This window comes from Neofelis nebulosa, chromosome 15, assembly GCF_028018385.1.
Source record: "Neofelis nebulosa isolate mNeoNeb1 chromosome 15, mNeoNeb1.pri, whole genome shotgun sequence".
NCBI lineage: Eukaryota > Metazoa > Chordata > Mammalia > Carnivora > Felidae > Neofelis > Neofelis nebulosa.
In genome coordinates this window covers 9,008,879-9,018,023 of record NC_080796.1, presented here as the reverse complement: position 1 = coordinate 9,018,023, position 9,145 = coordinate 9,008,879, and the positions used below count along the sequence as shown (strand labels likewise).

General features: G+C 54.8%; 1 long non-coding RNA gene across 2 annotated transcripts; it reads right to left on the bottom strand.

The window, feature by feature from the left end:
• Nucleotides 1-3,469: 3,469 nt before the first annotated feature.
• On the bottom strand, nucleotides 3,470-7,690 carry LOC131495841 (uncharacterized). Of its 2 annotated transcripts, none has more exons than XR_009254152.1 (2): nucleotides 7,457-7,690; nucleotides 3,470-4,393 (listed from the first exon to the last, which is right to left on the bottom strand). It is a non-coding gene; the product is annotated as an uncharacterized LOC131495841 (long non-coding RNA). The 2 variants fall into 2 exon arrangements; XR_009254151.1 differs by lacking the exon at nucleotides 7,457-7,690 and adding an exon at nucleotides 5,895-6,060.
• Nucleotides 7,691-9,145: the final 1,455 nt, after the last annotated feature.

Below are 9,145 nucleotides of genomic sequence, written 5' to 3'. Positions count from 1 at the left end.
CTCTCTCAAAACTAAATAAACATTAAAAAAAAAAAAATAGGCCTTTTGATTTTTTGATTTTCTACTGCTGCAAAAATGAACCATCCCAAAACTTAGTGGCTTGAGCCCATCAACAAAGAAACACTCCCTCTCGTGAATCTGTGGGTTGATTGAGCAGTTCTGCTGGGTTTTCTTCCGCTGCAGTGCGGTGGGGGGGCTGGGCTGGACGATCCGAGGTGACTCACTCACACGTCTGGTGCCTTGGTTGGGGGTGGAGGGAGGCTAGTGTGGGCTTTTATTTTGAGAGAGAAAGAGAGAGTGTGTGTGCGTGTGAGGAGGGGAGGGGCAGAGCTAGAGAGAGGGAGACCCAGAATCCCAAGCAGTCTCCAAGCTTCGAGCCGTCAGCCCAGAGCCCGACGCGGGGCTCGATCTCCCAAACCGCGAGCCCGTGATCTGAGGCGAAATCAAGAGTCAGACCGTTAACCGACTGAGCCACCCAGGTGCCCCTAGGTGGGTGCTCTCGCCTGCACACAGCTGGACCCCCTCCACCCAGGCAGCTGAGTCCTAAATTCCAAGAGCTCACCAAGGAGGGAAGGAAAGTCACCAGTTGGCTGCGTGCCCCGTCCCGTCCCCTGCCTCTTATTGGTGACAGCAGCCACAAGACCAACCTAGGTGGAAGGGGAAGAGAAAGAAACTTCACCGCTCAGTGGGGGAGAGTGACAAAAACCATGTTACCCTCATTAATCCACTACAAAACGTGAACATATACGTATTAGCTTCTGGTTTTTAAACTGATGAATGGATAAACCAAATATTAAAAGTCACCTCTGTTACAGGGCACCCGGGGTGGCTCGGTCAGTTGAGCGTCGACCCTTGATTTCGGCTCAGGTCACGATCTCACGGTTTGGGAGTTGGAGCCCCGCATCTGGCTCCTTGCGGACAGTGTAGAGCCGGCTTGGGATTCTCTCTCTCCCTCTCTCCCTGCCCCTCCCCTGCTCATTCTCTCGCTCTCTCTCTCTCCCTCAAAATAAATAAAGAAAGAAATTTTTAAATCACCTCTGTTAGTAAAAGTTACCTATGCAGGGAGAGAGAATGGAAGTCAGACTCTCCTGAATAGATCTGGTTATATAGTTTTGACTTTGAATCAATAATTTATAATAATAAACAGGCAATATACCTGAAACTCACATAACATTGTATGTTAATTTCGCTTGAATAAAAAGTAAAAACCAAAAGTTAAAAACAAAACATGGAAAAAAGGCAAGTCTTAACAATCGAAAGCAGGGGCTCCCGGCTGGCTCGGTCGGTGGAGCGTGTGACTCTTGATCTCAGGGTTAGGAGTTCGAGCCCCATGTGGGGTGTAGAGATCATTTTAAAAAAAATTTTCTTTGATGTTTACTTACTTATTTTTGAGAGAGAAAGCACGAGCAGGGGAGGGGCAGAGAGAGAGAGGGAGACACAGAATCCGAAGCAGGCTCCAGGCTCCGAGCTGTCAGCACAGAGCCTGATGCGGGCTCAAACCCACGAACCGTGGGATCATGACCTGAGCTGAAGTCGGACGCTCAACCGACTGAGCCACCCAAGTGCCCCTAGAAAACCTTTTTTAATTGAAGACAAAAGGAAAGAAATTCACCTAACTGCAAATCCAGTCACTAGCATAACAACAGAGAGAAAATAATTGCTTCCAATGACTTTCAAATACAGAATTTCGATTATACAGTCCTGGTAGGATATATTCTAAGACAAAACAAACCAGAAAGAAATGTTAGGCCCCACTCAGTAATCCTATTCTTAGCCCAATAGGCACACAGCTATTTTGAAACTATTATAGTTTTATTGTGGAACCAGGCAAATAAGGGATTGTGTTGAAGTCACTAAAAAACAAGTTTTCAGCAAAGAGAAAAGGAAGGAAAGCATAAATTCAACCAAGTTAAGTACAAACTCTGTAATCTTGCATGTGAATTGGAAATATCAGTATGAACTCATAATTCTTTGCCTTTCAAAAATATGAGCATAAAAACATCGCATTTTGTGACATTTGTATAAATTTCAAAACCAAACAAAGCCTCTGACGTTAGAAGTCAGCTGGGTGGTCTTCTTTGTGAGGGGTTAGTGCCTGGGATGGGAGATTAGGGGGCCTTCCAGGTGCTCCCATCCATTTCTCAATCCAGATACTGATTAGGAAGTGTCCTCGTTCTATGTGAAAATTCATCAAGCTGAACGTTTACGATCTATTCGCTTCCCTGTAATACGTGCTTGGTTTCAATGAAAAGCTTAATTAGAAACAAACAGGGGCGCCTGGGTGGTTCTGTCCGTTAAGCATCCGACTTCGGCTCAGGTCATGATCTCTCGGTTCACGGGTTCGAGCCCCATGTCGGGTTCCGTGCCGACAGCTCGGAACCTGGAGACTGCTTCAGATGCTGTCTCTCAATCTCTCTCTCTCGCTCTCGCTCTCACTTGCTCTCTCTCTGCCCCTCCCCCACTCGCACTCTGTCTCTCTCTCAACAGTAAATAAACATCTAAAAAAAACAGTCCTTTAAAACAAACAAACAAAACCCCCTGAGCTGAGTGCCATCAGGACTGCAGGTAAAGACAACCCCATAGCACTGAGCACGGCTAGTGACCAGATGCGGTTCTCTATGCACCATTTCCTCCCAGAGTAACCACGGCTCCTCGGAGAAATGGACAAGTCTAGGTCTGGGGCAGGAAATGCCTAAGAGGAGCGTGGGGTATCTTGCTGCACCAGAAAAAAAGGAAGGGCTGAGGTCACATCAAAAAGTCAGAGGAGCCAACCCTGAGACGTACCCACTGACCTAAGCAGAGACCATCTGAAGAACACAAAAGAATAGTAATTGCAGTAGATTGGAGGCATCGCACCGATAGAAATCTGTGTGCCCTAATGTTACCAAAAAGGGGCACCTCGGTGGTTCACTCAGTTGAACATCTGACTCTTGATTTCGGCCTAGATCGTGATCCCAGTGTCATGGGATCAAGCACCACATCTGGGCTGAGCGTGGAGCCTGCTTAAGATTCTGCCTCTCTCTCTCTCACACACTCTCTAAAAACATAAAATAAAAGTTACTAAAAACAATAAAAGCCACTGGTCAATATTCAAGGCTAGGGCATAACTCCTTACTCTGAATACTGACTAAAAGGAGAGGTATCCTTCTTTGTAAAAGGTAATCGTCAGACAACAAATCAGAAGAAATGATAGCCTGGAAAAATCACAAGTTTGCAACCTCTAAGGAAATCACGGATCTGAGCTGCTAAGCCCATCTCGCTGGTACGACCTGAACCCACCTGACAAGACAAACCAGACCCCGCGCCTCGTGCCAGACGAGGTAAAGAGCATGCAACACGACCCGTAAAAATCTTCTTGCCTGAAAAATGCAACTGGGACCCAGTGGCCAAGGAGGGGGTTGGGGGAGGCAGGGGTCCACCCGTGTGCAGGCGACAGAGAATTTTAAACCAATAATAAAACCAACACAAAGTCAGTTTGCTTTTTATTATCACCGGGCACCGGCCGCCCTGAGCGACGTCAGTGATAAAATTCCTCTTCCTCCAGGAGATCTGTCCCCGGTGGTTCTCCAGCCTTCACACACCTCTGCCTGAATAACAGCTTACAGAAAATATGGAACAGGGAGGAATAAGTCACCTGACATCATAAGGCAGCATTCATCGCAGTCCGGAAGACGGAGCATTCTACGGGGCAGACAGCCAGGGGTCTCCAAGTGGGGGAGGGAAAGGAATGGAGGGGTCCAAGGAGACAACCGATGAGCGAATATGCAGGCCTCAGGGGGCGCCGATTGGACAAACCAAGCTGGTTAAAGACCATCCGGTACAGGTCATTAAGTTAACACGCGCTAGGCGTGACAGTGACCTAACGGCTGCGTCTTACACGCGAACATATCAAACCAGTTCAAAATGACCCAGATTCGTTCTGACCCAAATGTCACGGCCTCTAGGATCGGCTTCAAAATTCTCCAGCAAACAAATGAACGCCAGCGAAAGCGGGCGGAACCGAGCGAACAAGATGGGCCGTGACTTGGGTGATGGATACACAGGGATTCCTCACAATCCTGTCTCTTTCTTTCTGGTTTCTGTTTTCTCATAAGCAAAGAGAAGCAACGTACGTACAGGAGTAAGTGCCGTGGTGTCCTCGCTGCCATCATCACCGTCAGACCCCGGGCTGAGGCTCGGATGCGAAGCAAGCGACATTTAATTGGGAGGGAGCGGCAAGAGCCAGCTCAGGTGTGGCCCGGTGGTCACCCCGGGGAGCTGAAGAAAATGTCACCGCAAACAGGTGGCACATGATCTAGGCACAGGGCTGGCGTCAGGAGCTAAGGCAACAGTCGGACATCCTTGGGGACGGCCACGTGGTCTCAGGCCTCAGGGGACAGAGGGACCCAGGGGGCTAGGGACAAAACAAGGGGCTGGTAATAGTGAGGAGAGCCTCCCTCCACGGGACCGTGACACGAGTCATAAACACATCATCACCGACTCAGGTTACAAGGGGGCCCTGAGCTCAGGAACAGGGGGCGGGTTCCTGGGTCTGGATCCAGGTTTGGTGGGGGGGGGGGGGGGGGGGGTCCCTGCAGTGACACCCAAAGTGGGGCTAAGCTCTTGGCATCTCCCCACCCGGGACACGACCGCGCAGGCCCAGAGGCCCGGGCACCGGGGGAGCCCACGGAGGGGGCGGCCTGAATACGATGGTTCTCGCCCGGAGACTGCAAAGGGGCCTAAAGGCAGATCTGTGTCGCCCAGCGCTGGGCAGGACGGCCAGCACCAAAGACACCCCCGCCCCCAGGCGCATGCTTGCCAACTGCAGGCGTATTTCAAAAGCAGTGATAAGGGGCCACCTGCTGCTCGGTTGCTCCAGCTTGAGTGATGGTTAGGGAGGGGGGTTCCTGTCACACGGCCCTCCATGCGCCCATCTCCCTCTCTTTTCTCACTCCTCCCGTCTGCCATCTGTATCTGAGAATGTGCGTGTGTGTATGTGTGTGTTCACGCGTGCGTGCCTGCACACGTGTGTGCGTGTGTGTGTGCACCCTCATGTGCACATGCGCTTGTCCCCTGTGCGCGCTCGTGTGCGTGTGTGCCATGCGTGTGTGCACGTGTATGGGCGTGCGTGTGCCATGCACTTGTGTGTGCATGCACACTCGTGTGCACACTTTGTGCACGCACTTATGTGCATGTGTGTGCGTGTGCATGCTGTGTGCGTGTGCACACTCGTGTGCATGTGTGAGTGTGCTTGTGTGTGCTCGCTGCGCACATGCACACTCGTGTGCATGCCGTGTGTGCGCACTTATGTGCATGTGTGTGCGTGTGCATGCTGTGTGTGCGTGCACACTCGTGTGCATGTGTGCGTGTGCGTGCATGCTGTGTGCACGTACACTCGTGTGCATGTGTGCATGCACACTCGTGTGAGTGCTGTGTGTGCTTGTGCGCGCTTGTGTGTGCATGCGTGCGTGCTTGCGTGTGTGTGCGTGCACACTCATGTGCACGCTGTGTGCGTGTGCACTTATGTGCATGTGTGTGCGCATGCATGCTGTGTGCGCGTGCACACTCGTGTACATGTGTGAGTGTGCTTGTGTGTGTATGCTGCGTGCATGCACACTCGTGTGCATGCTGTGTGTGTGCACTTATGTGCATGTGTGTGCGTGTGCATGCTGTGTGCGTGCACACTCGTGTGCGTGCTGTGGGTGCTTGTGCGCGCGCTTGTGTGCGCGCGCGTGCGTGCTTGCGTGTGTGTGCGTGCACGCGTGCGTGTGTGTGCTCATGCGTGTGTGCACACACGCTCACGTTGCTGTTGTGTGTGCACTTATGCACGTGCACGTGTCTGCGTGAAGGTGCGTGTCGGAGTCAGGGGAGGTAGCATGTCGGTCTCACGCGCCCTCTTCTTTCACCGGCCTGACCTTTTTATCACCATCCCCACTTCTGTGCCTTCAACTGTGCGAAAAGACTCTGCTGTCCCCTCCAAGAACCTTCCCGGTCCGGGCTTTGCCCGGGGCAGGAGCGGGTCAGGAAGCAGCGTATCTTGAGCTCACTGCTGGGGCTGAACCAGGGAGGAAAGGAGGGACCGGTGGGCTGGCCCAAGTGACACTCCTGTCCCCCGAGGTCCTTCTTCTCCGCGCCCCCCCCCCCCCCCCGCGTCCCCGGCCCCACCCCCACTCCCCGTGCAGGGCCAATGCCCTCCTCCGAGGAGGGCTTTATGCCGTCCCTCCGGCACAACAGCAGGGCGGGTGTCAGGAGCTGCCTGCCGTGTGAACGAAAGCCCACTTAGGAACCGCATCCTGCCGTCTCTCCCCCACCCCCCTGCACCCCAGCTGCCTGCACGGGCCAGCGAGGTCCTCTTCTTGGGGACAGAGGGGTGACCTTGCCCCAGCCTCTACGGAACCCTCCCCCCCACCCCCTTACAGCCCTCTCAGGATCTTTCTGAGACACCTCGGCGTCTCCACTCCATGGAGACGCTTTAATTCGTTCCAGAGCTGCTAATTAAAGGGAGAGCTGCTGTGCGTGGGTCGGGGGCTGGGGGGGGGGGGTTGCGGAGGGGACTCCCAGCAAGCTGGGGTCCGGGTGCTGTGTGAGCCGCGGCCAGGCCGTGCTGGGGGGGGGGGGGGGGGAGGGGTTAGGGACATGCCACGAAACAGACGCAGCTCCAAAGACCTCTCTGATGCTCACGTGTGGCTGTTTGGTTGTTCTGATGAGAAGACACCCGAGCCTCATCATGACTGGCGGGCCAGCTCGCAGACAAATGACGGACACGCTCCAGAGCTGGGGCGCACCGCGCTCTCTGTCCAGGGGACTGACTGATGTCTCTACGGAGATGCTTTCAGACTTCCATGCGGATTGAAGGATGGCCCCAGGGGACAGTGAAAGGCCAGCGGGGGACTGGCTGTGGCCCCGGTGGCATTAATTGGCCTTTTAAGACCCTGGTAGCTTTGGGCCCCTCTGCTCGCCAGCCCCGTGAGAGTCCCCAGTCTTAAACTTGCAGACTCACCCCAGCCTCTCAGCCTGCCCGGTTGGGGGTGGGGGTGGGGGGGGGGACATGCAGAAGGGGCTTTGGCGAGACAAGGGGCTGGAACTGAGGAGGGGAAACAGAAAGGGGTGGGGGAACCCGGGAAGGTGGCTCTGGTCACTTGGGCGGGGGCTCACCCGGAAACGCAAAGCCCTCCCCCCCCCGAGAACGTTCCCAAGGCCCCGGGACCTGCCCTCCCTCTCTGCCCACCTCCCTCGGGAAGGCCAACCTTCCAGCGAGCCGTGCCCACCCCCCCCCACCCCCATTCCCAGGCAGGAGCACCTGTATGGAGACCTGGAGTGAGTCACGGCCCCCCTCTCCGCGCACCTCTGGGCTGGTTGGGGGGTTGGGTGGAATAAGGTAACGGATCCCCTCGCAGGGCAGAGGGCCTCCTCCCTGCCCCCGGGGGTGCCCGCACGGCCCTCCCCAGCCAGCCGCCTTCCCTGCTCCCCCAGACACCTGGCTGGCCTGGCGGTGCCCTTCACGCCCGCTGCATTTGTTCTGCCCGCGGGCTCCGCCCGCGCACATCCAGGAGCAGAGATCATCAAAGCCTGCCTTTGCTCGCTGCCCTCCTCCACCTCCCCCTCCCCGACGGCAGGGGCGGGAGCCGATGTGCCCTGTTGGCTGCTGCACGCACACCGGGTACCCTCCAAAGAAGGGAGCGGGTGAATGTGCTGCCTCCCCGCCTGAGCACCCCAGCTTCCCCTGCCTGCACCCCCTTTCCTCCAAGGTCGTCAGCTCTCCAGAGTCCCCCCGCCTGCCTCTGGAGGCCTTCCCTGAGCCGCCCCGCCCCGCTCGGAGCCCCCCGCTTGGCTCTCACCCTGCGGGACCAGGGTTCAGTGGGCACGCTTCCCCGCGCGCATTCAGGACGTCAGCCCCAGGGCCCACGTTCCAGACACAGAGGTTCAAAGAAAAGCAAACGCCATGCACACAATTGGCGCAGAGGGGGGAAAACATCTCCTTCTCAAAGCCTCCAGCCCACAGAACTCCCCTAGTCCCTTCCGGGGACCACAGATGCTCGGCGACAGTCGAGATCCGTCTTCCAGAAGCAGGAACTGGGGAGTATTTCTGGCCCAATTAAGCTTTAGTGCTTGACAAGAAGCAAAGGCAGCCTGGTCTCTTTCCACGCCTAATGTGCGAAACATACGGGCTCCGCGCATCTGGGCGTCTCGCCCACCTTCCAGCACCTGCTGCCCGCCCGGGACCGAGCGTGCACACAGGTCACAGGTGGGCGTCCTGAAAGGGATGGGGTCTGCTGCGGCATCAGCGTCAGGCAGTGTATACAAATCCTGATGTACAAATTACCAGCGTTAGAAATCAAGGGGCGTCTGGGTGGCTCAGTTGGTTAAATGGCCCAGTTTGGTTCAAGTCACAGTCTTAAGGTTTGTGAATTCGAACCACGCATCGGGCTCTAAGCTGACAGTGCAGAGCCTACTTGGAATTCTCTCTCTCTGTCTCTCTACCCCTCCCCCATTTATTCTCTCTCTCTCTCTCTCTCTCACAAAAAAGAAAAACCATTAAAAAATTTTTAAGAAGAGGAAATCGAGCAATTATCTCCATTTCAAAGGTATGAGAACTCTAACTGCTTGTTATGGTCACCAGCGGCCTCTCGGGCTCGTGCGTGAGAACAGCGCTGCGGGGCTAAGGTGGAAACTTCCAGGCAGGACAGATCGTTCGTCATCAGTTTCGGCCGGGATTGGGGCTGGAGTCGTGATGTCTGGTGGAACAATGGATCGGAGGGTAGATGCGAAGACAGATTGGTACTTTAAGTACACACGCCTGCAAAGCTCTGAAAGAAGGCAGCCCGGATCTACCCGCTCTAATACAAGCGGCCCCTGAAACAGACCCCGTTTAGTGCCGTGAGCGTCTGGCTGTACTTAAAAAGGAAGCCTCTAGCAGGCGGCTGGTCCTCCCGGCTGGACCCACCCTGCCCTGATCCCCGGAGGCCTGACCCTCTGGAAGGGTGAGAGGCAGCTTGGACCATCAGAGCGAAGTTATTTAGAATAATATTAGGCTCCAGTGCCTAATTGAGCACTTTAATTAATTGAGTCACCATTAATTGAGCACTTACTGTATGCCAGGTGCTTTACAGACTTCCAACATACCGACCTCACAGATCCCCAGTGAGAAGTATGTTTAGCCTTATGT